This window comes from Ranitomeya variabilis, chromosome 3, assembly GCF_051348905.1.
Source record: "Ranitomeya variabilis isolate aRanVar5 chromosome 3, aRanVar5.hap1, whole genome shotgun sequence".
NCBI lineage: Eukaryota > Metazoa > Chordata > Amphibia > Anura > Dendrobatidae > Ranitomeya > Ranitomeya variabilis.
The window spans coordinates 380,222,248-380,245,373 of NC_135234.1; the positions used below are offsets into that span (position 1 = coordinate 380,222,248).

The 23,126-nt window shown below is 45.8% G+C and overlaps 1 protein-coding gene across 1 annotated transcript in view; it reads left to right on the forward strand.

Moving 5' to 3' along the window:
* The first annotated feature begins 647 nt into the window (after window positions 1-647).
* The window catches only part of PTP4A2 (protein tyrosine phosphatase 4A2), a 75,553-nt gene continuing 53,074 nt past the window's right edge, over window positions 648-23,126 (forward strand). Inside the window, exon 1 of the mRNA XM_077296040.1 lies at window positions 648-867. The gene's annotated coding sequence lies outside the window, so the exon portion shown is untranslated. The remainder of the gene's footprint in view (window positions 868-23,126) is intronic.

Sequence of the window (23,126 nt, forward strand, 5' to 3'; positions counted from 1 at the left end):
GGTGTTATCCCACCCTTCTGTGTTATCACGGTGCCGCACGCAGCGCTGTGCTCACTCTATAGATACATATAGATGATACCTCAGTGACCTTTTTATTAATAATTACCCAATAAAGCGACATTGCCCCTCACGCAGCTTCCCTCCCCTCCCCCCAGTACATAGGGGATAACTTGGAGCGCCCCCTGTACGGGCCACTCCGGCCTCCTAGCCCGCGCAGCGTGTGGCCACGTCTTGTTCCGGCCCCTGCTGGGAGTGCGGAGAATTCCCAGAACCTCCGCTCCTTACTGACACCGTACACCGCTCTAGCCCCGAGGGCGTCATACGGAGAGGTCCATGCTGTCACGTGACGACCGACAGATGGAAAAAGAGGTTCACAATAAAGTCATTGAGCAGGGCTAGGAAATGACGTCGCTGCCGTGAACCAGTTTCGGTCACAGCTCGATCACGTGATCGGGGCGCCTGCGTCACATGGCTCGCGCCTACTATTGGTTGTCACCTTGGCGCTTTGCCTCACGCTGTGGCACCTGACTCGCTAGTTGGTGCGGCCGCTGCTGATTGGCTGAAGGCCACCTTCTCCTTTTCATGATTAGCACCGCCCACTCATCTCGCCCATAGCCTACATAGCTCATTGGCTGTAAAGAGGGGGTGGAGATACGTCCTGCGCTGCCTCCTCACTGCTCTGCCAACCGAGAGGCGCTTTAACGCCCCCTCGTCCTGGCTTTCAGTTGGTGTAGCCCGATTTATGGGCGGAGCGGATTACTGCGTTGTGTCAGAGGTGTCATAGCGGCCGGAACCGTCAGACGAGGAGTGGGAGATTGGAGCTCTAGCGGCCTGACTGACAGCCGGACGTCAATGAACAGCTCGCCTGTGAGTACCCGGTGTGCGGCTCTGTGTGTGCGGTACTCCCCAGGGGCCGCTCGGTGGGGTGACCCCCGGGTAGAGGCACGCCCGGGCTGGGCTCACGTGTGTCGTGCTGGAGCCCGGAGTGCGGCCTGTGCCGGAGCGTGACGGCCCTCCTGGGAATAGTCCCCCACCGTGAGTCCTGCCGGGAGGTGCCCCGGGGTGGAGGTCACTGGCCGCCTCTCTAGGGTATAGGAGGCTATATAGGAAGCTAGCCGCCTGCAGCAGGGGCCACATTGCCATACTGAGCACTCCCGGGGCCCCACCGTAAATTAAAGGGGTGCTCCCTACTGACGTGTATACCATAAACAGGTGCGCATTGTGCTTTCAGGACTCTCCCCCCAATCTGCGCGCTATGGGGTCCTTCACACTGGGTTTAGGTGGGGGATTTAGATTCTGATCCTAAGTTTCTGACTGACTTTGCTGGGAAAAGCTCTTAGGTCACGTGGTGCTTTGTGAGCTTTATTCGGAGAGTATTGTGCTCATCTTCTGTGGCTACAGTGAGGAAACCTGAGACCAGGCCCTAAAGAGAGAGGTGGTGATGCATGCACATGGCTCTCTACGGTAGAGAGCTTCCTGCCTGATGCTTCTCCCATAAACTACAGTGGTGTGAGCCGCAGACACGGAAGGCCACGTGTGATTCACATACTGTTTTCTCGCACCACTAGTACCAGTCCTGCTCCTCAGCTGCTGCTGCGCCTCCTGTGTGTGGCTGTCCACGTATAACCTGTCAGTCACTTCCCTGTCCATACGGCTGTGGACCGCACACAGTGGCTCCCTGATCCCCAGTGTATTCATCCTGGGCACGTTGGTGACTTGTACAGATCCCTGTCCTCTGGCCACGTTTGCCGTGGCAGGCCCCTGGTGCACTGGTGGCCCTGGAGATTCCAGCCGCGTCCTGTGGCCGATGACGGTAATTGCTCCTCTAGGCTCAGAGATTACTGTACACTAGTTATAATCCAGTAGATTGCACAGAAGCCGCCTAGTGCTGGAAGCCTCGCTGAGGACTCTGTGTAACCTTCATGTCTCAGGAGCCGGCAGGTGTCTGTACTGTGACGCCTCTCCTATGTAATGAGGCTACTTGTATCTCTCGGGAGAGGGTAAGGTCAGGTGTGCACTGCGCCTACTGTATACATCATGAGCTTCCCCCTTTTTTTTTTTCTTAAGCTTTAATATAACAGAGCATATAAACAGTACAATTAGGCAAATCACATAACAATACCAATGCCCAAGAACCCTAACCCTCCTTAGTCCCACCCAAACTCTTCTCTGCGTGCACTTATATGAGTTGTATTATGGAATTGGTGTATGACCACCTATTTGCTGCATTAGATACCACTGGGTATTCTCAAATTGAGCTGGTAGTCATCATGAGCTTCTTTCTCTGCCGTGTACTGTATTGTTCCCACTCATTGGACAGGTCCAGGATTTGTTCTCTGACCTCCATCTGGCAGGGATGCATCTGCTTACAGTTTGAGTTGCTGTACAGCAGACTGTGCTTTCCTATAAAGAGGGAAATGTATACCATGTGATGTATTATTTTCCCCCTATAGACATTAAAAACATTAACCCCATTAAATAACCACTTTATTCTAATTCTGTATTATAGAGGACCAGTTAGTTCTCCTAGCATTCCATATTAAAGGGATCATGTCAGCTGATTCATGCTGCCCTAATTGCGGGCGGGATCAATCTGGGCTTGGCAGCATGGTTGTAGCCAGGTATATATTACTCTGGGTCTTCCAGCACTGCTAAATGTGATTGACAGTTCTTTCCTTGTGTGTGTGTATATGGGGAGGAAGCTGTCAGTTATCTCTAGCAGCGCTGTGTAGAGCCGGCCAAAGCGGCACCAGACTAATCTCGTCTCCAGTCTTGGTCCCCAGCTACATCTTGAATAGTATGATGTTTGGGCAGCATGAATGTGTGGACAGGTTACCGTCTAAAAATCTCATCTATGATGTAAATGCTACAGCTATTGAGTCCTGCATCCCAGTTATTCCTCTTGGAAGTGTATGGATGGATTGACGGTGACCCTACACTCTGACACTGGCCACTCAGTGCTGACATTCGCAGTTGTCGCTCTTGGCAGTCAGGTCTTTTGGGATATTTCACTGATTAGAAAGCCGTATGGCATTCCACAGTAGTGAGTTGGCCTGGTAGGGCATGGTGAGAAGATGGAATACGTAGGGCACGTTTATAAAGACTAACATAGCCCCTTTTTTCCTTTCAATGACAGCGTCGTACCCCTATTCATATCTACCTAAGTTTGTTCACCATTTTCTGCCTGCTTCTTGCAACGCACATTCCTCTTTTTGGGAGGCATGTGTGTCTAAGCAGTCCGACCAAGGATCCATTAGTTTTTTTTAGGCACTTTTATTGCCAGTGTCTGGTTTCAGTGAGCATGCGCCAACATATTGTGCGCTGTTGTTTCTCAATACAGAAAGCGCATATGATCACCTAGAATGGGACCGTAGAGCGAGAAGGTGGAGTTCTGGGGATTTTTCTTTTATCGGTGCCCAGGGCATGGAAGTGAACAGAGCTGAGTACTGTACCGTCTATTAATTGTGCATTGTGTTGGCAGGCTACGTTGTGGCGTGCAGTTGTCATGTGAGCTTTGTTTGTACTCTGTATGGATCCTGAGTCACCGGCTTGTGTATTTCTTCCTTAGGGGCCAACGCTGTCATTATCGTCTAGCAGCACACGTAATTAACTGTGTTATGGCAAGAGACTATGTTCCATCGAGGCAACGTGTGCTGGCATAGTGATCTGTTGTCACACGACTTCCAGAGAGAACCTTAGACAGGTCCCACTAGTGTAGCCCTTGGTCTGTCAAACAATGGCTTTCTATATACTGTGGCTGGTTGATCCAGAATTCCAGCTCTCTCCTAGCCTGGAGCACGACATCTCCCTCCTCACCACCCACAGGAAGCCGGCTGTGCCCTGCTCAGTGACTCAGGTTGTACCTGAGAACAAGCTGACCTTCTGCACCCACTGGGTGACTCAGGCAGTGTCTTCTTCCCCCTGTGATCTTACTGCTTTGTCCCTGACATGACTTAGTGTGGTTTTGCTCATCATTCAAGCCCTATAGAAACTGACAAGAGGCAGGTAGTGTCAAGGACAAGTCATGTCCTGTTTGACGAATCTAAAGACTTTATGTTCAGTAAATATTTAAAGGGGTTGTCCCCCCAAAAAAAGGGTTAAGTCACACATGCAAGCATATATTTAAAATTCACCCTTTTACTATCGTATTTCCTTCTGTAGATGGGCACCCTAGCATTTTTGTACCTTTATATTACCAGATGGCCAGCGCTTCATATCAAGTGACCATGTGCAGTGATGACTTTGTGCACTTCCCGCTGCACAGGAAGGTAACGCACACTTGTATGTTTCCGCAATGCACAGGAAGCTAACGCACACCTCATCTATGTTCAGCAGTGGGGTTTTCAAATATTGAAAAGTGGTAAGCAGTGCCTACAGTCTATGCATTTTTGAAACTTCAGGAATTTAGTTTGGAAAAGGTGTTGCTTACCAAATCAAATATCATCAAAGTTAATTTCAGTTCCTCAATACAAAAAGTGAAACTCCCATATTAGTCATTATAAACAGAATGATCTATTTCAAGTGTTTAGTTCTGTTTGTTGATTATTATGGCTTACAGCCAATGAAAAACCTGGGCTGTGGGGTCGGCGTTTTTGTCATGGAAATTGAGAAGTTGGAGGTTTGGCTTACCGACTCCACAGCCCTGAATTGAAAACCAAAAAGTCATTATCTCAGTAAACTAGAATAATTAACAAAAATCACCTGCAAAGGCTTCCTAAGCACTTAAAAAGGTCCCTTAGTCTGTTTCAGTAGGCTCCACAATCATGGGGAAGACTGCTGACTTGACAGATGTCCAGAAGGCAGTCATTGACCCACTCCACGGAGGATAAGCCACAAAAGGTCATTGCTAAAGAAGCTGGCTGTTCAGAGTGCTGTATCCAAGCATATTAATGGAAAGTTGAGTGGAAGGAAAGTGCGGTACAAAAGGTGCACAAGCAACCAGGATAACCGCAGCCTTGAAAGGATTGTTCAATAAAGGCCATTCAAAAATTTTGGAAAGATTTCACAAGGAGTGGATTGCTGCTGGAGTCATTGCTTCAAGAGCCACCACTCACAGACGTATCCAGGACATGGGCTACAAGTGTCACATTCTTTGTGTCAAGCCACTCATGACCAATAGACAATGCCAGAAGCTTCTTACCTGGGCCAAGGAGAAAAAGAACTGGACTGTTGCTCAGTGGTCCAAGGTGTTTTCAGATGGAAATAAATTTTGCATTTCATTTGGAAATCAAGGTCCCAGAGTTTGGAGGAAGAGTGGAGAGGCAAACAATCCAAGCTGCTTGAGGTCTAGTGTGAAGTTTCCACAATCAGTGATGGTTTGGGGAGCTATGTCATCTGCTGGTGTACGTCCACTGTGTTTTATCAAGACCAAAGTCAGCGCAGCCATCTACCAGGAAATTTTAGAGCACTTCATGCTTCCCTCTGCCGACAAGCTTTTTGGAGATGGAAATTTCATTCTCCAGCAGGATTTTCACCTTTACACACTGCCAAAAGTATCAATGCCTGGTTTACAAACACCAGTATCACTGTGCTTGATTGGCCAGCAAACTCGCCTGACCTTAACCCCATAGAGAATCTATGAGGTATTGTCAAGAGGAAGATGAGACCAGACCCAACAATGCAGACGAGCTGAAGACTATCAAGGCAACCTGGGCTTCCAGAACACCTCAGCAGTGCCACTGTCCGATCGCTTCCATGCCACGCCGCATTGATGCAGTAATTGATCCCCATTCAAATATTGAATGCATTTACTGAACATACATTTCAGTAGGCCAACATTTTGGATTTTAAAATCATTTTTTCAAGCTGGTGTTATAAAGTATTCTAATTTACTGATATAACATACACTTGAAATAGATCACTCTGTAATGACTCTACAGTGTGTCCGTAAAGTCATGGTGCACTTTTGACCAGTCACAGGATTTATTTAGTTTACATTTTGGCACCTTTTTTCTGGCCCAATCATATCAGACCTGTTCATGAGAAGAGATAACAAAAACCACTCAAACACAAACTCATTTAAGTGGTTGCTGAGCTCCCGGTCAGGTTAACCCCTAATAATGTGATCTCTGATTAATACACTGCCAGGTCTCTGACATCATGCAACAAGACTATGCCAGCTGTGTGGTTTTCCATGCCAGTCGAGATGTAGACAGTACAGAGGAAAGTTCAGTATGTTCTGTGGCTTGCTAAATTCGAATCCATGACCAAAGTGCTACGTGAATATCGGCGCGTTCATAACGAAGCGCCACCACATAGGAATAACATTACTCGGTGGGATAACCAGTTGAAGGAAACCAGCAGTTTGGTGGAGAAACCCTGTTCTGGTAGGCCATCAGTCAGTGATGAGTCTGTAGAGGCTATACGGGATAGCTACCTAAGGAGCCCTAAATAATCTGTGCGTATGCGCGACAATTACACCTAAGCAAGACTACAGTTCATAAGATGTTAAAGAAATGTCTCTGTTTAACGGGGTACAAATTGTGTCTGTTGCACTCTATCAAACTGGCAGTCCCAAACGATGCGCATTTGCTACAGATATGCTTCAGGAGATCGACAATGATGCAAGATTTTTGCAGAAGATTGAGGTGACCTGCCATGAAACAGAGAATCACAGATGTTGTTCACTCTGTTACACCAGACGTCCTTACCTGTGTGTGTCAAGAACTTCACTTTCGTTTGGATGTATGTAGGGCAACAAATGGAGCCCACATCAAACTGCACTGAATAGGTATGAAACTGGGAGAGTGTTTTTTTTTTTTTTTTCTTTGATTTGGAGCAGATTTCACATTTGTATATATTTTTTTTTTTTTTTTTTTTGCATTCCAGTGACTGGTCAAAAGTGCACCATGACTTTGCGGACACGCTGTATATAAGGAGTTTAGCTTTTTGTATTGGGAGAACTGAAATAAATTTGACTTTGATATTCTAATTTTGTGAGAAACGCCTGTATATGTGACCGACTAAATGATTACTTTGGCCTGGATTGCGTCCCTCGCTAGCTTTGCTGCGGGCAGAGTGTGCACACTACTTTTTGCGCAGGTTGCAGATGTGTACTAAAACACCTAAGTTTTGGGCCTCTTTTAAGGGCCCATGGCATCTTTAAGACTCTTGAGTTTTGCATCCAAAAAACTCTTCAGGAAGTGCTGGCTTTTTTTTTTTTTGCTTATGTGTAACATGATGAGCGACTTACAAGCAGAAACCTCCTAATGAATGGTCAGCTTACTTCTTTTAACCACTTTGCATCATCCTAAACGTAGAGCTGTCAAAAGAAGCTCGGACGCCTGAACATATAAATGGCAAGTCATTTGTTACACAGAAATGCGTATGTTAATTCATTTTAATGTTTTCCTACTTTTTTCCCTTCCCCATGACAGCACCGGTACATGAGAGATGGTCCCGCCCCCAAGAACAGGAAACCTGCATAGGAGATAAAAGATGGGGGCGGCACCTCTCTCCTCAGTTTGGTTTCCTGTTCTTGCGGGGAACCTGCGGTGCTGCATGGGGAGAGGTCTCCCTTGCTTTGCCGGTCTCTGACCGAGGTCCGCGGTGGGAGCAGCGGTGGCGGCGTGTGCGCGTCGCCTCCATACCTGGAGCTGCAGATGCGTCTTTCCCACTGGGGACTCCCCGGCGTCCGCTCCTGGCCGGAGGCTGGGCCGAGGGAGAAAAGTGAGCGTACCCATCATGACGCTGGCGCCGACTGAATGGGGGAACTTCCGGGATTGAACCGGAAGTGACGCTACACGCTGAAGAAGCGGTGTGCTGACACTCCCCGGGGGGGAGAAAGTTCAGAGACGCACACACCGCTTCCTGCCCGCCATATTTAAAAGTGCAAGGCGGCAAGCAGGCGCTGGGAACAGTCTCCTGCAGGATGGCAGATCTGAAGGAATCGACGATCCCAGCTGAAATCCCACAGCCTGTCGTGGTACTAAGGGTCCGGTGGGTGAGTGCCTTTGTAAGGCAAAAAACATGTCAGTGACACTGTGTTTTTTGTATATATGCAGGGAAAAAAAGTCACCTCTAAACAAAAGCATAAAGTATGTGCACTCTGTGATAGAAGCCTCCCCAAAACGTATGAAAAGCGTATGTGCCTCTCATGCATAGAAAAAACTGTGTCTGAAGAGTCTTCATCTTTGCTTCAGAATATAAAAGATATTGTTAGAAGCGAAGTACAAAGCACTGTAAAGGAGCAGTTAAAACATCATGGATTGCAGAGCTCCGTAAACCCATTCCCTACGTCTGCCCAGGCATCTGACGTAGAATCCGAGGGTGAACTGGGTGAGCTTCCGCCCGACGAGGGTTCGGACCTGGACTCTTCAGATGAAGAGTGTGGCCGGCCTTATGTGTTATCAGAAGATGTGGGGAAGTTGCTAAAACTGGTCAGGTCCACCCTGGGGGTTGAGACGCCAAAAGAGAAGCAAACAGTTCAGGACTCTATGTTCAGTAATTTGGAGGATAAGAAACGAAAAGTTTTCCCGTTTCATGATAACATTCTAAATCTCATTAAAAAAGAATGGAAAAAACCGAATAAAAAGATTTCAGTTCCCCAGGCCTTAAAACGTAAATATCCCTTTAGTGAGGAAATTTGCGAGAAATGGGAAAAGGCACCTAAGTTGGACGCAGCTATCGCAAGTACCTCCAGGGGCATAGCACTTCCCTTCGAGGACATGGGGGCCCTAAAAGACCCCCTAGATAAAAAAGCGGATGCCTTTCTAAAATCAACCTGGGAGGCCTCAACTTGGGCGTTTAAACCTGGAGTAGCGGCTACTTGTACTGCCCGTGCCATGGTTAAATGGCTGGAGGAACTTGGCGACCAAATAAAAAACAAATGTCCAAGAGACAGACTTCTAGAAGTCATCCCTCCACTTCAAAATGCAGCGGGATTCCTGGCGGACGCTGCCATTGATTCTGTGCGGTTTGCTGCCCGGGCTAGTGCCCTTTCAAATTCAGGAAGAAGGGCGTTATGGTTAAAGAACTGGAATGCTGATTTCCAATCCAAAGTGAAGCTCTGTGCAGTCCCCTGTGAGGGTCAATATCTATTCGGCAGCGCTTTAGATGAGATTTTAGAAAAAGCGGCGGACAAGAAAAAACACTTCCCTCCACCTCCCTTCTTTAGACGACGTTGGTATGACAATCGTCGGTCCTTTCGAGGATCAGGTAGGGGCCGAGGCCGCCCAACGGATAGAACCACACGGGGGAAACCCTGGGGTGAGAAAAGAGAAAGAGGTTTTCTTTTCAATAAACCCCCAAAACCAGATCCTAAACAATGACGCCATATTCCAGGTGGGAGGAAGGTTACGGTTTTTTGTCCATCAGTGGGTAACCTTACAGCCGTCCCAATGGATAATCAACTTGTTATCAGACGGTCTACGGTTAAATTTCATCTCCCTTCCTCCCCACCGAATAAAAGTTACTCGTGTGGCCAAAAAGAACCAGTTAGTTCTCGAAAAAGAAGTTCGTCTTCTTCTAGACAAAAAAGTCCTGGTAAGAGTACCTTCACAGGAAATAGGAAGGGGATTTTACAGCACCCTTTTCCTCACTCCAAAACCGGATGGATCTTTAAGAACTATTTTCAATCTAAAAGAATTAAACAAATTCATCCGAGTAGAAAAATTCAAAATGGAGACTCTGAGAACGGCGGTAAAACTGCTGTATCCAGGATGTTATATGGCAGTGATAGACCTTACCGATGCCTATTATCATGTGCCAATCAGCAGAGAGCATCAACAATTCCTGAGGTTGGTTGTGCAGCTGGGGCAGGTCTACACCCATCTACAATACCAATGTCTCCCCTTTGGGGTAACAGGTAGCTCCTCGTATTTTTACAAAAATAATTTCGGAAGTAGCATCCTTCGTAAGGAGAGAAAACATTCTGCTAGTGCCCTATTTAGACGATTTCCTCTTGATAGCAGCAATCAAGAAGATTGCATAAAAGCAGTTACGACAGTACGAGAGCTACTAACCAAACTAGGGTGGATAATAAACTTAAAAAAATCAAGATTGATTCCGGCCCGGAGTTCCTGGGGATCCAATTAAATTCAATCAAACAGATCTGTATCCTTCCAGACAGGAAAATCGAGGTCATAAAACAAAGAATAACACAAATACAGGTGGCCCAATACGTCTCGGTGAGGGAAGCCATGTCTCTCCTAGGCATGCTTACTGCAACAATTCCGGCGGTCCAATGGGCACAACTTCATTCAAGAGACCTACAGTGGGAGATCCTGTCAGAACAAACAAGAATACCCTACAATCTAAACCGGAAAATCGTATTGTCACAACATGTCCGGAACTCTCTAAGCTGGTGGCTAGATTCCGGGAATCTAAAAAAAGGGGTCCCATGGTCAATCCAGAATCCGGTGGTACTGACCACGGATGCGAGCCCGTTAGGTTGGGGAGCACACCTATCAGATCGGATCCTACAGGGTCTATGGGATCCACAGATGCAATCAGCCTCCTCAAACCTGAGGGAATTGACAGCAGTAAGGCAAGCAATTCTTCAATCAGAAGAAGACCTCAAAGGAAAACATTTAGTAGTATTGTCCGACAACAGCACAACGGTGTCGTATATAAATCGACAGGGAGGAACCAGATCAAGTTCCCTAATGGTAGAAGCAGGAAGATTATTTCTTTGGGCCGAAAACCACCTTTTATCCCTCACAAGTACACACTTAAAGGGGTCGGAAAACTTTGTCGCAGATTTTCTGAGTCGTCACGTCCTGCACCAGGGCGAGTGGTCGCTAAATCAAAGAATATTTGGAGAAATCTGTGCAGTCTGGGGGCTTCCTCAAGTGGATCTTTTTTCCACAAGGCAGAATCGAAAAGTAAAAAGGTTCTACTCTCTAAACCCGAAAGAGAACCCGGAAGGAGTAGATGCGTTACTACACCAATGGAAATTCCAACTAGCCTATGCGTTTCCCCCGATCCCATTGATCCCTACAGTCCTGAAGAAGATCCGAGAAGAGAAATCACGCATAATCTTAATCGCACCCTTCTGGCCAAAGAGAGCTTGGTTCACTTGGCTCAGACGTATGTCCATCTCGGACCCGTGGATACTTCCAGAGGTCCCAGACCTTCTGCACCAGGGTCCGGTGACACATCCTCAGGTTCACAGCCTACACCTCACTGCTTGGAACTTGAGAGGGGACTTCTGCTAGCAAAGGGGTTCTCGGATCCGTTAATTACTACTCTACTGTCCAGTAGAAAAAAAGTCACAACTGATAAATACCAAAAGGTATGGGGAAAATTTTTAGAATTCTCAGGCCGAGGGATAACTGATACCGTTCAGAAGGTCCCTATATCTGAAATCCTAGAGTTTCTCCAAAAGGGTCTGGAGAGGGGATTATCTACCAGCACTCTAAAAGTGCAAGTTTCGGCGCTTAGCGCCTTGTTTGACCAAAAATTGGCTGATCACCCCTGGGTGTGTAGGTTCATTCGGGCCTCCTTTACAGCCAGACCATTCAAACCTCGTCCAAAGGTCGCTCCCTGGGATTTGAATTTAGTTTTAAACGCCTTGACCTCCTCTCCCTTCGAGCCTCTTTCCTCCATATCGGAAAAAGCGCTAACTCTAAAAACAGTTCTCCTGATTGCCCTTACCTCAGCCAGACGCATTAGTGAGCTTCAGGCTATATCTATTGACCCTCCGTATACTGAAATTCTGGAGGATAGGGTAATTATAAAATCTGATCCGGCCTTCTTACCTAAGGTCAACTCGAAATTTCACAGGGACCAGGAGATAATCTTGCCTTCATTCTGTGCCAATCCAAAATCCCAGGGAGAAGAAACCTTCCATTGCTTGGACGTCAGACGTTGCCTTCTTCAATATATAGAAGTGACAAAACCATGGCGACAGTCTACAGCCCTTTTTGTCTCCTTTCAGGGGGCAAACAGGGGAAAAAAGGCCACAAAATCGACTATTGCACGTTGGCTCCGTATGGCTATATCACTTTCCTATTCCTCTTCGGGACAGGTCCCTCCACCTGGTGTTACGGCCCACTCTACGAGGGCTATTTCCACATCTTGGGCAGAGAGGGCAAATGCATCGATAGAGCAAATCTGTAATGCAGCAGTATGGTCTTCTCCCTCTACTTTCTTCCGCCATTATAGATTGAATCTGGGGCTATCAGATCTTGCCTTTGGTAGGAAAGTACTATCTGCTGTTGTTCCACCCTAGAGGTTCTTTCTATTTCTTCCTCTCATGTACCGGTGCTGTCATGGGGAAGGGAAAAAATGATAATTACTTACGGGTAATTTGATTTTCCAGATCCATGACAGCACCGCTCTAGTTCCCGCCCTATCTTGGTGATGGTGTGTGATTCACAAAAAAAAAAAAAAAAAAAAATCTTAAAAAAAAAAAAAAAAAAAAAAATCTTAAAAAAAAGAGACACAAATGAAAGATGGGGTAATAACCACTTAACATAACAATAGATAAATAGTCTTAGAGTTAAATATAATTTTTTATATGCCTAAAACTAACATAGCGGTTACCTTACATTCTCTGTAAACAAACTGAGGAGAGAGGTGCCGCCCCCATCTTTTATCTCCTATGCAGGTTTCCTGTTCTTGGGGGCGGGACCATCTCTCATGTACCGGTGCTGTCATGGATCTGGAAAATCAAATTACCCGTAAGTAATTATCATTTTTCAGGCGGGTTTCAGACCCTTGCCCTTAGATTGAAGGTGCTGTAAGCTTTTTGTGAATGGAAGATATTTATAATTGGGTAACATTGTGGATCCTTGTGATTTTACAAGAAAATACTGTACACCATATTAATCTGCTGGATTTGTGTACTGGGTGACAGTTGCAGGCAAAAAAATGTTGTCTGCAAATCATCCCAGTGACTTCATATCAGATTGTGATGAAATAACCTAGGAGAACTACACAGGGCGTGGGTTGTCTTCTATGGAGGCCAGCCGTGCTTGTATGTTGTCTCGGACTTTGTTCCTCGGTGCTAATTCTCAGCCTTGCTTAACCTCTCAGTATCCTATGTGGCAGGGTAGATTACGCGGGCCTCATGGTTGTTAGTACAATATTCAGGAAACCTTTTTTCGTAGCTGCCTTTATCAGTGTGAAATTTAGTGTTATTGTAATTTGCTTCGGAAATGCCACTTCCTTTTCAGGCCGGCGGTTTCTACTTTGCCTTTTGTTCTTTGGAAGTCATATTGTAGTGTATATGGTTGTTACAGTTGGGTAGGAAGTGTTACGTATGCTTTATTTCTGTTAGAGCTGTGCCTTAGACCATGCCTTCAAACTGCAGGCGAGCATTTGCTTTAAAGGGAACCTGTCATAAGGTTTGGCTGGTAAGAGATATGGCCACCACCTTTCAGGGCTTATATACAGCATTCTATAATGCTGTATATCTGCCCCCGACCTGTAAGAGAAGAAAAATAACTTGTTATACTCGCCTGTGGGGCGGTCGGCTCTGATGGCTGTCGCTCTTCTTGGTCCTGCTCCTCCCTTCTTGCGATGCCGCCCTCCTGCTTGCTTTGTATGGTTGACATGTCTCTTCGGCACCGCACTCCTGCGCAGGCGTACTTCTGTACCCTCCTGAGGGCAGAGCAACGTACTGCAGTGCGCAGGTTCCGGGCCTCTCTGACCTTGCCTGCGCACTGCAGTACTTTGCTCTGTCCGCCACAGGGTACAGAAGTATGCCTGCGCAGGAGTGCGGTGCCGACGAGATTGTGTGAATGACGAAGGGTCGCGTCATCCACACAAAGCAAGCAGGTGGACGGGGGTTGTAAGAAGGGAGACCCCGGACCAGCGACGCCCATCGGACCGGACCGCCCCGCAGGTGAGTATAATAAGTTATTTTTCTTCTCTTACAGGTCGGGTTGGGGGCAGATACACAGGATTATAGAATGCTTGATTATAGAATGCCCTGAAAGGTGATGGCTGTGTCTCATATCGGCTATACCTGGTGACCGGTTCCCTATAATGACTAACAACATATAGATCATGCATGTGCAAATAACTATTGAAGACACACCTAAGCCATGAATGCCATCCAAAGAAAAAAAAGGTGTATAGTGTCTAAAGTCCCTCCGCCCCCCCTAATGTTTAAGAATTTAAGCCATTTTAAAATACATCTAAAATTCAACAGATGCAATGGACAATCGCCTGCTGTTATGTAACAACATGCAGACTGACAAAGGAATAGTAATGTACATTAAAATAACAATTGTAGATGTATGCAAATGCTACCTCATTAGCCAACATATTTGCATAGTGCAAAAAAAAAATGTATGAAATAATACTGGTTGCACAATGATGATCCAGATGGCTAGCTTTTTTTTTGCAAACTAATGTTTGGTCCTGATGTCCCATATAAATCTTCACAACTTATTACCTCCCTAAACAAAACAAGTGATTTACAAAAGACATTTAAGAAATGCAATTTTTTTTCTATTGTCAGAAAACCCCATTTATCCTTTGAAATTAAATACCCCTGAAATGGTGGAAGATATCACTTTTTTCATATCTAGAGGACCAGCATATTGATGGCAGGTGCTTTTAAGTATGTTCTGATTGTTTAGTGCTGCACATTAGACCCATGATGACACCGTGCTGTACCAGTCTTATCCCATCTTCCCTGTCACTGATGCCTCCTCTGGGGCAGTCTGGTTAATGCCTTGTTTCTTCCCTAGAGACTGATCATTTTATCTGCAAAAAACAATTTACGCTCATTGAATTTCCACGCACAGAATAAACCCTGCAGGTTGGAAGCACTTACAATGTAAACCGGTAAATGGAATTTTCTGTCCTCGGCTCTGTTCGCTGGGTAGTTGTCTCTGTATATTCCTGAATGCCGAAATCTGCTGTGTGAGCGGCGGCTACCATGTTTCCTCTGTGAAGTATCACACGGCTGCCTGTGGACTTTACATTATGTCTTGAAATTTCCCACTGGGTTCACCTTTTCCATGTCTAATGAATGTCTGTCTCTGCATCACATCCACTTTCTTTGTTGTGTGGAAGGGTTAGCCTTGCAAAGCAGCTGGAGGGAGACTGCAAGAGAACGGTGTGTTTTAGCCAATATTTTGGGGTCACAGAGCTACTCGCTCACTGGGACAATTTGCAGCATATGGCTCATATAAAGTACAGAGGTGAAAAATGTCTGCTAGCCTCTTACTCTTCAAGCTCCCTTGCTAAGTGAGCTCTCAAATTTCTTCCCCTTACCCTTTTGAGCTTCTCAAAACAGATGAACTTGCTTGTTTGTGTGCAGAGACCTTATGTTAAAGGGAAGGTGCCATCAAAATTTTTTTACAGCAATTGTAAAAATGTAAAGAATTAATGTTTACATTTTCTTAAAAAATATTATCATTTGTTTATAATTTAGTAAAATATGAAAAATAATTTGAAAAGTTTTGGAATTTCCACTTTTAAACACTAGGGGGAGCAGCTGCTGAAACTTCAGAAAAACCTAGTGTACAACTAGCTCACATTACAGCACTGCAGTAATTATGGGTGGAGTCTGCTGACGTGTGTGATGTCTCCTCTCCTCCCCTTCTGGGTGTCTGCTAAGGGATGAGAGGATGATATTCAGGAACCCAGTGAGCAGCCATTTTGTTGGTGACTGCAGAGTAAGGCTGCCGTCACACTAGCAGTATTTGGTCACTATTTTACATCAGTATCTGTAAGCCAAAACCAGGAGTGGAACAAATAGAGGAGTATAACAGAAACATATGCTGCACTTCTGTATTTATCACCCACTCCTGGTTTTGGCTTACACATACTGAGGTAAAATACTGACCAAATACTGCTAGTGTGACGGCAGCCTTAGGCTACTTTCACACTAGCGTTGTTTGCAATACGTCGCAATGCGTCGTTTAGGAGAAAAAACACATCCTGCAAAGTTGTCTGCAGGATGCGTTTTTTCCCCATAGACTAACATTACCGACGCATTGCGATGTATTGCCACACGTCGCAACCGTCATGCGACCGCCGCCACAAAAAAAGTTACATGTAACTTTTTTTGTTTGTCGAGTCCCACCATTTTCGACCGCGCATGCACGGCCGAAACTCCGCCCCCTCCTACCCAGACCTTGCAATGGGGCAGCGGAAGCGTTGTAAGACTGCTTCCGCTGCCCACGTCGGGCATTTCTTTCACAGCATGCGTCGGTACGTCGGGCTCCTCAGATCCTGTCTTGGCGATGTGTGAAAGTGAGACGACAGGCGCAGTCTGGGGTGACGCTGGGGGGAAATGTAGCCATATAGTAACGATAAAAATGAGACCCCTCTCTAAAGCTGCCTCACCAGCCCTGACTGCACCTAACTGGAGGTCATGCTGCCCCCTCTATTACCCCAGACCCGCGTGCAGGTGCTCAGCCAGAACCACCATAGAATGGGTCCGCTTTCTGAAGATAATACTGCCATAGTGTTCTCACATAATACCGCCATATAGATCACACATAATACCGCCATATAGATCACACAATACTGTCATACAGTTCACATAATACCACCATATAGATCACACATACCGCCAGTGTTCTCGCATACCGCCATATAGATCACACAATACCGCCACATACTTCTCACAATGCCGCCATATAGATCTCACATAATACCGCCATATAGATCACACACAATACCACCATATAATTCTCACAATTCTGATCAAGCATAATACCACCATACAGATCACATAATACCGTCATATAGATCTCACATAATGCCATAATACAGCATGACCCCTGCAGCTCCTGTTATCGCACGCATAGAGTTGTGTGTGCAATGGGGAAAGACATGCAGGGGGGAAAGGAATGCATAGGAGAGGATTAGATACACTGTTCACCAGACAGTATCACACAGGATAGGATTAGATACACGGCTCAGCAGCCAGTATCATACAGGATAGGATTAGATACACGGCTCAGCATAGTATCACACAGGATAGGATAAGATACAAGGCTCAGCAGAGAGTATCACACAGGAGAGGATTAGATACACAGCTCAGCAGTCAGTATCACACAGGAGCAGATTAGATACACGGCTCAGCAGTCAGTATCCACAGGAGGATTAGATACACAGGTCAGCACAGTATAGGATTAGATACACAGGTCAGCATACAGTATCACACAGTATAGGATTAGATACACAGCTCAGCAGTCAGTATCACACAGGACAGGATTAGATACACGGCTCAGCAAACAGTATCATACAGGATAGGATTAGATACACGGCTCAACATAGTATCACACAGGATAGGATTAGATGCATGGCTCAGCACACAGTATCACACAGTATAGGATTAGATGCACGGCTCAACATAGTATCACACAGGAGAGGATTAGATACACGGCGCAGCAGACAGTATCATACAGGATAGGATTAGATACACGGCTCAGTTAGTATCACACAGGAGAGGATTAGATGCACGGCTCAGCATAGTATCACACAGTATAGGATTAGATGCATGGCTCAGCACACAGTATCACACAGTATAGGATTAGATGCATGGCTCAGCATAGTATCACACAGTATAGGATTAGATACACGGCTCAGCATAGTATCACAGTATAGGATTAGATGCATGGCTCAGCATAATATCACACAGTATAGGATTAGATGCATGGCTCAGCACACAGTATCACACAGGATAGGATTAGGTACACAGCTCAGCAAAGTATCACACAGTATAGGATTAGATGCATGGCTCAGCATAGTATCACACAGTATAGGATTAGATGCATGGCTCAGCATAGTATCACACAGTATAGGATTAGATACACGGCTCAGCATAGTATCACACAGTATAGGATTAGATGCATGGCTCAGCACACAGTAGAGGATTAGGTACACAGCTCAGTTAGTATCACACAGGAGATGATTAGATGCATGGCTAAGCAGACAGTATCAGGCCGGCGTCACACTGGCGAGTTTTACGGATGTAAGAGCGCAGAAACTACGTCCGTAAAACTCGCATTACATACGGCACAATTATTCTCAATGGAGCTGCTCCTATTAGCCGTATATTACGGTTCAGTATTATACGGCTTTCTACGGCCGTACAAAATCGCAGCATGCTGCGTTTGTCAGCGTATTGCGCAAAAAAATCGCTAATGAAAGTCTATGGGGGCGAGAAAAATACGGATTCCACACGGACCTGCAGTGTGACTTGCGAGAAATACGCAGCGGTGTTAGTGAAAAGTCGGTAATTCAATTGCCGGCTTTTCATTTCTCCTGCACAAACCCGACAGGATATGAGACATGGTTTACATACAGTAAACCATCTCATATCCCCCTTTTTTTTTTTGCATATTCCACACTACTAATGTTAGTAGTGTGTATGTGCAAAATTTCAGCGCTGTAGCTGCTGAAATAAAGGGTTAAATGGCGGAAAAAATTGGCGTGGGCTCCCGCGCAATTTTCTCCGCCAGAATGGTAAAGCCAGTGACTGAGGGCAGATATTAATAGCCAGGAGAGGGTCCATGGTTATTGGCCCCCCCGTGGCTAAAAACATCTGCCCCCAGCCACCCCAGAAAAGGCACATCTGGAAGATGCGCCTATTCTGGCACTTGGCCACTCTCTTCCCACTCCCTGTAGCGGTGGGATATGGGGTAATGAAGGGTTAATGCCACCTTGCTATTGTAAGGTGACATTAAGCCAGATTAATAATGGAGAGGCGTCAATTATGACATCTATCCATTATTAATCCAATTGTTGGAAAGGGTTAAAAAACACACACACACATGATTTAAAAGTATTTTAATAAAATAAACACAGCGGTTGTTGTAATAATTTATTGTTCTCTCAATCCATCAGGAACACCCTCGCTTGGAAAAATAATAAACGCACAAGATACATACCTTCTGGTGAACCGTCTCGTCCCACGATGTAATCCATTTGAAGGGGTTAACTAATATTACAGGCAGGAGCCCTGCAAATGCAGCTGTGCTCCGTGCCTGTAATCCCCGGCGAATGAATGAAATGTAGGTCATTGACCTACATTTCCTTCAGTCGCGGTGATGCGCCCCCTGGTGGATGTCCTCATATGACCTGGAGCGTGGGAAAAAGTTCCCAGGCTGCAGTTCATGAGAACATCCACCAGAGGGCGCCTCACCGCGACTGAATGTAAGTACAGATCCTGCTTTCCTTTCAGCACCCGGGGATTACAGGTACGAGCGAGTGGTTTATCGCAGCTCATGCCTGTAATATTAGTTAACCCCTTCAGATGGATTACTTCGTGGGACGAGACGGTTCACCAGAAGGTATGTATCTTGTGCGTTTATTATTTTTCCAAGCGAGGGTGTTGCTGATGGATTGCGAGAACAATAAATTATTACAACAACCGCTGTGTTTATTTCATTAAAATACTTTTAAATCGTGTGTGTGTGTGTGTTTTAACCCTTTCCAACAATTGGATTAATAATGGATAGGTGTCATAATTGACGCCTCTCCATTATTAATCTGGCTTAATGTCACCTTACAATAGCAAGGTGGCATTAACCCTTCATTACCCCATATCCCACCGCTACAGGGAGTGGGAAGAGAGTGGCCAAGTGCCAGAATAGGCGCATCTTCCAGATGTGCCTTTTCTGGGGTGGCTGGGGGCAGATGTTTGTAGCCACGGGGGGGCCAATAACCATGGACCCTCTCCTGGCTATTAATATCTGCCCTCAGTCACTGGCTTTACCACTCTGGCGGAGAAAATTGCGCGGGAGCCCACGCCAATTTTTCCCGCCATTTAACCCTTTATTTCAGCAGCTACAGCGCTGAAATTTTGCACATACACACTACTAACATTAGTAGTGTGGAATAAGCAAAAAAAAAGGGGATATGAGATGGTTTACTGTATGAAAACCATGTCTCATATCATGTCGGGTTTGTGCAGGAGAAATGAAAAGCCGGCAATTGAATTACCGGCTGTTCACAGATATCGCGCTGAATGAAATCTAAATACAGAATATATATATATGTGTCTCAATGACATATATATATATATATATATATATATATATATATATATATATATATATATATATATATACTGTATATATGTTTTCCCGAACATTTGAGCACATAAATCCATTAGATGTCGGTTTTGCAAGCCTGCGCGAAAATCTCGCAGTACGGATGCCATACGGATTACATACGGAGGATGCCATGCGCAAAATACGCTGACACACCCTGACTACGGATCACTATTTTGGGAACATTTCTCCGTATTACGGCCGTATTACGGCCGTAAAAAACGGACCGTATTGTCTTACGCCGAGTGTGACGCCGGCCTCACACAGGAGAGGAGTAGATACACAGCTCAGTAACATACATGGGAGGAGATAATTGCTCAGTCAGCACCACAAAGGAGAGGATTAGATTCCCTCTCCCCCTCCCCACTGATACTCACGGCTGCCCGCTGAGTGCTTCTCCCTCCCGTCCATGGTCTCCTCCTCCTCCTCCTATGACTGCAGGGCTCCTGCGATCATCCTGGGAAGCTGGCCTGGAGCTCACAGATGCAGTGTGAGCTCCAGGAAGATGGCGCTGGTCTCCTGCCTCTGCCGTGCTGTGGACGGCTTAGGTGGCGTGGCCAGACCAGAGCAGGGAGCAGCTTATAATGGTAGGTATAGAGTCGGCTCCCGACCGCAGATCTCTATGCCCTGGGCTGCCGTAAATGCAGAGTGTAAGTGACGTGCAGCTTCACTTACACTCCTGCAAAGCAAAATGGCGGCGCCCAGTGGCTTAAAAAAAAATTAATTAATAAAAAAAATGTTAAAGTTAAAAAAAGGAAGTTTGTATGAAAAATAATTGTTTATATAAACAATTATTTTTAATACAAAAAATAAAATGCGGCACCTTTCCTTTAAGATCTCTGGAAGTGTAACTCATTCCATGAGACTCGGGATTTATACCTAAACATGTCTGCAGGAGTCTTTTTGGTACAACGCACCTCTGTTTTTGGATCTCCATCTAACAGACATGTCCTTCTGAATATAAAAAGATGTGACTAGCTCTTTCCCAGATGCACATTTCTAGGGGAGGGTCACATCTTGGCTAATATACACTGCTCAAAAAAAATAAAGGGAACACTAAAATCCCACATCCTAGTTATCACTGAATGAAATGTTCCAGTTGTAAATCTTTATTCTTTACATAGTGGAATGTGTTTGAACAATAAAACCTAAAAATGATCAACGTAAAATCACAACTAGTATCCCACGAAGGTCTGGAGTTGTTTGAATGATGCTCAAAATCAAAGTGGGAAATGAAGTTACAGGCTGATCCAACTTCAGTGGAAATGCCTCAAGACAAGGAAATGATGCTCTGCAGTGTGTGTGGCCTCCACTTGCCTGTATGACCTCCCTAAAACGCCTGGGCATGCTCCTGATGAGGTGGCGTATGGTCTCCTGAGGGATCTCCTCCCAGACCTGGACTAAAGCATCTGCCAACTCCTGGACAGTCTGTGGTGCAATGTGACGTTTGTGGGCGGTGCAAGACATGATTTCTTAGATGTGTTCAATCGGATTCAGGTCTGGGGAATGGGGGGGCCAGTCCATAGCTTCAATGCCTTCATCTTGCAGGAACTGCTGACACACTCCAGCCACATGAGGTCTGGTATTGTCCTGCATTAGGCGGAACCCAGGGCCAACCGCACCAGCATATGGTTTCACAAGGGGTGTGAGGATCTCATCTCGGTACCTAATGGCAGTCAGGCTACCTCTGGCGAGCACATGGAGGGCTGTGCGGCCCTCCAAAGAAATGCCAACCCACACCATTACTGACCCACTACCAAACCGGTCATGCTGAAGGATGTTGCAGGCAGCAGATCGCTCTTCACGGCGTCTCCAGACTCTGTCACATGCTCAGTGTGAACCTGCTTTCATCTGTGAAGAGCACGGGCGCCAGTGGCGAATTTGCCAATCCTGGTGTTCTGTGGCAAATGCCAAGCGTCCTACACGGTGTTGGGCTGTGAGCACAACCCCCATCTGTGGATGTCGGGCATTCAGACCATCCTCATGGAGTCGGTTTCTAACCATTTGTGCAGACACATGCACATTTGTGGCCTGCTGGAGGTAATTTTGCAGGGATCTGGCAGTGGTCCTTGTTCCTCCTTGCACAAACGCCAAGGTAGTGGTCCTGCTGCTGGGTTGTTGCCCTCCTACAGCCCCCTCTACGTCTTCTGGTGTACTGGTCTGTCTCCTGGTATCGCCTCTGGACACTATGCTGACAGACACAGCAAACCATCTTGCCACAGCTCGCATTGATGTGCCATCCTGGATGAGCTGCACTACCTGAGCCACTTGTGTGGGTTGTAGAGTCCGTCTCATGCTACCAAGAGTGTGAAAGCACAACCAACATTCAAAAGTGACCAAAACATCAGCTAGAAAGCATTGGTACTGATAAGTGGTCTGTGGTCCCCACCTGCAGAACCACTCCTTTATTGAGTGTGTCATGGTAATTGCCAATAATGTCCATCTGTTGTCTATTCCATTTTCACAACAGCATGTGAAATTGATTGTCAGTGTTGCTTCCTAAGTGGACAGTTTGATTTCAGAAGTTTGATTTTACTTGGAGTTATATTCTGTTTTTAAGTGTTCCCTTTTATTTTTTTTGAGCAGTGTATGAGCTAGAAAGTCAATCCTCCTTCATGAATGTTTGTATTGCTTAGTCTAGGACCACGTTTCCATGTTTCTCGGCCTGTTGCACACTTAACCAAGGTGATGAGCAGATTTTTGGTACGACTGCCATGGTAAAGAAACAAAATCCAGCTGTGTCTGAGTACTGGCAACTTTTTTTTTTTTTTTTTCCCCTCCATGTATCTGTGTACTTGTATTGTTGCATCTTGATCCATGACTTGGATCAAAATGGCACATGTCTTTGTGATTTAGTGCAGACTCGGTCTGCAAAAAAAAAAAAACATATGCAAAAGGTCTCATAGACATTAATACCTACTCATTCTGTGCATGAACAATATGGCTGACGATAATTAGTGTTGAGCGATACTTTCCGATATCGGAAAGTATCGGTATCGGAAAGTATCGGCCGATACCGTCACAGTATCGGAATCCAATCCGATACCGATACCCGATCCCAATGCAAGTCAATGGGACGAAAATATCGGAATCAAAATAAACCCTTTATACACTTGTAGGTTCATTCTACATGAAGGAAAACAACTAAGAATATTGTAG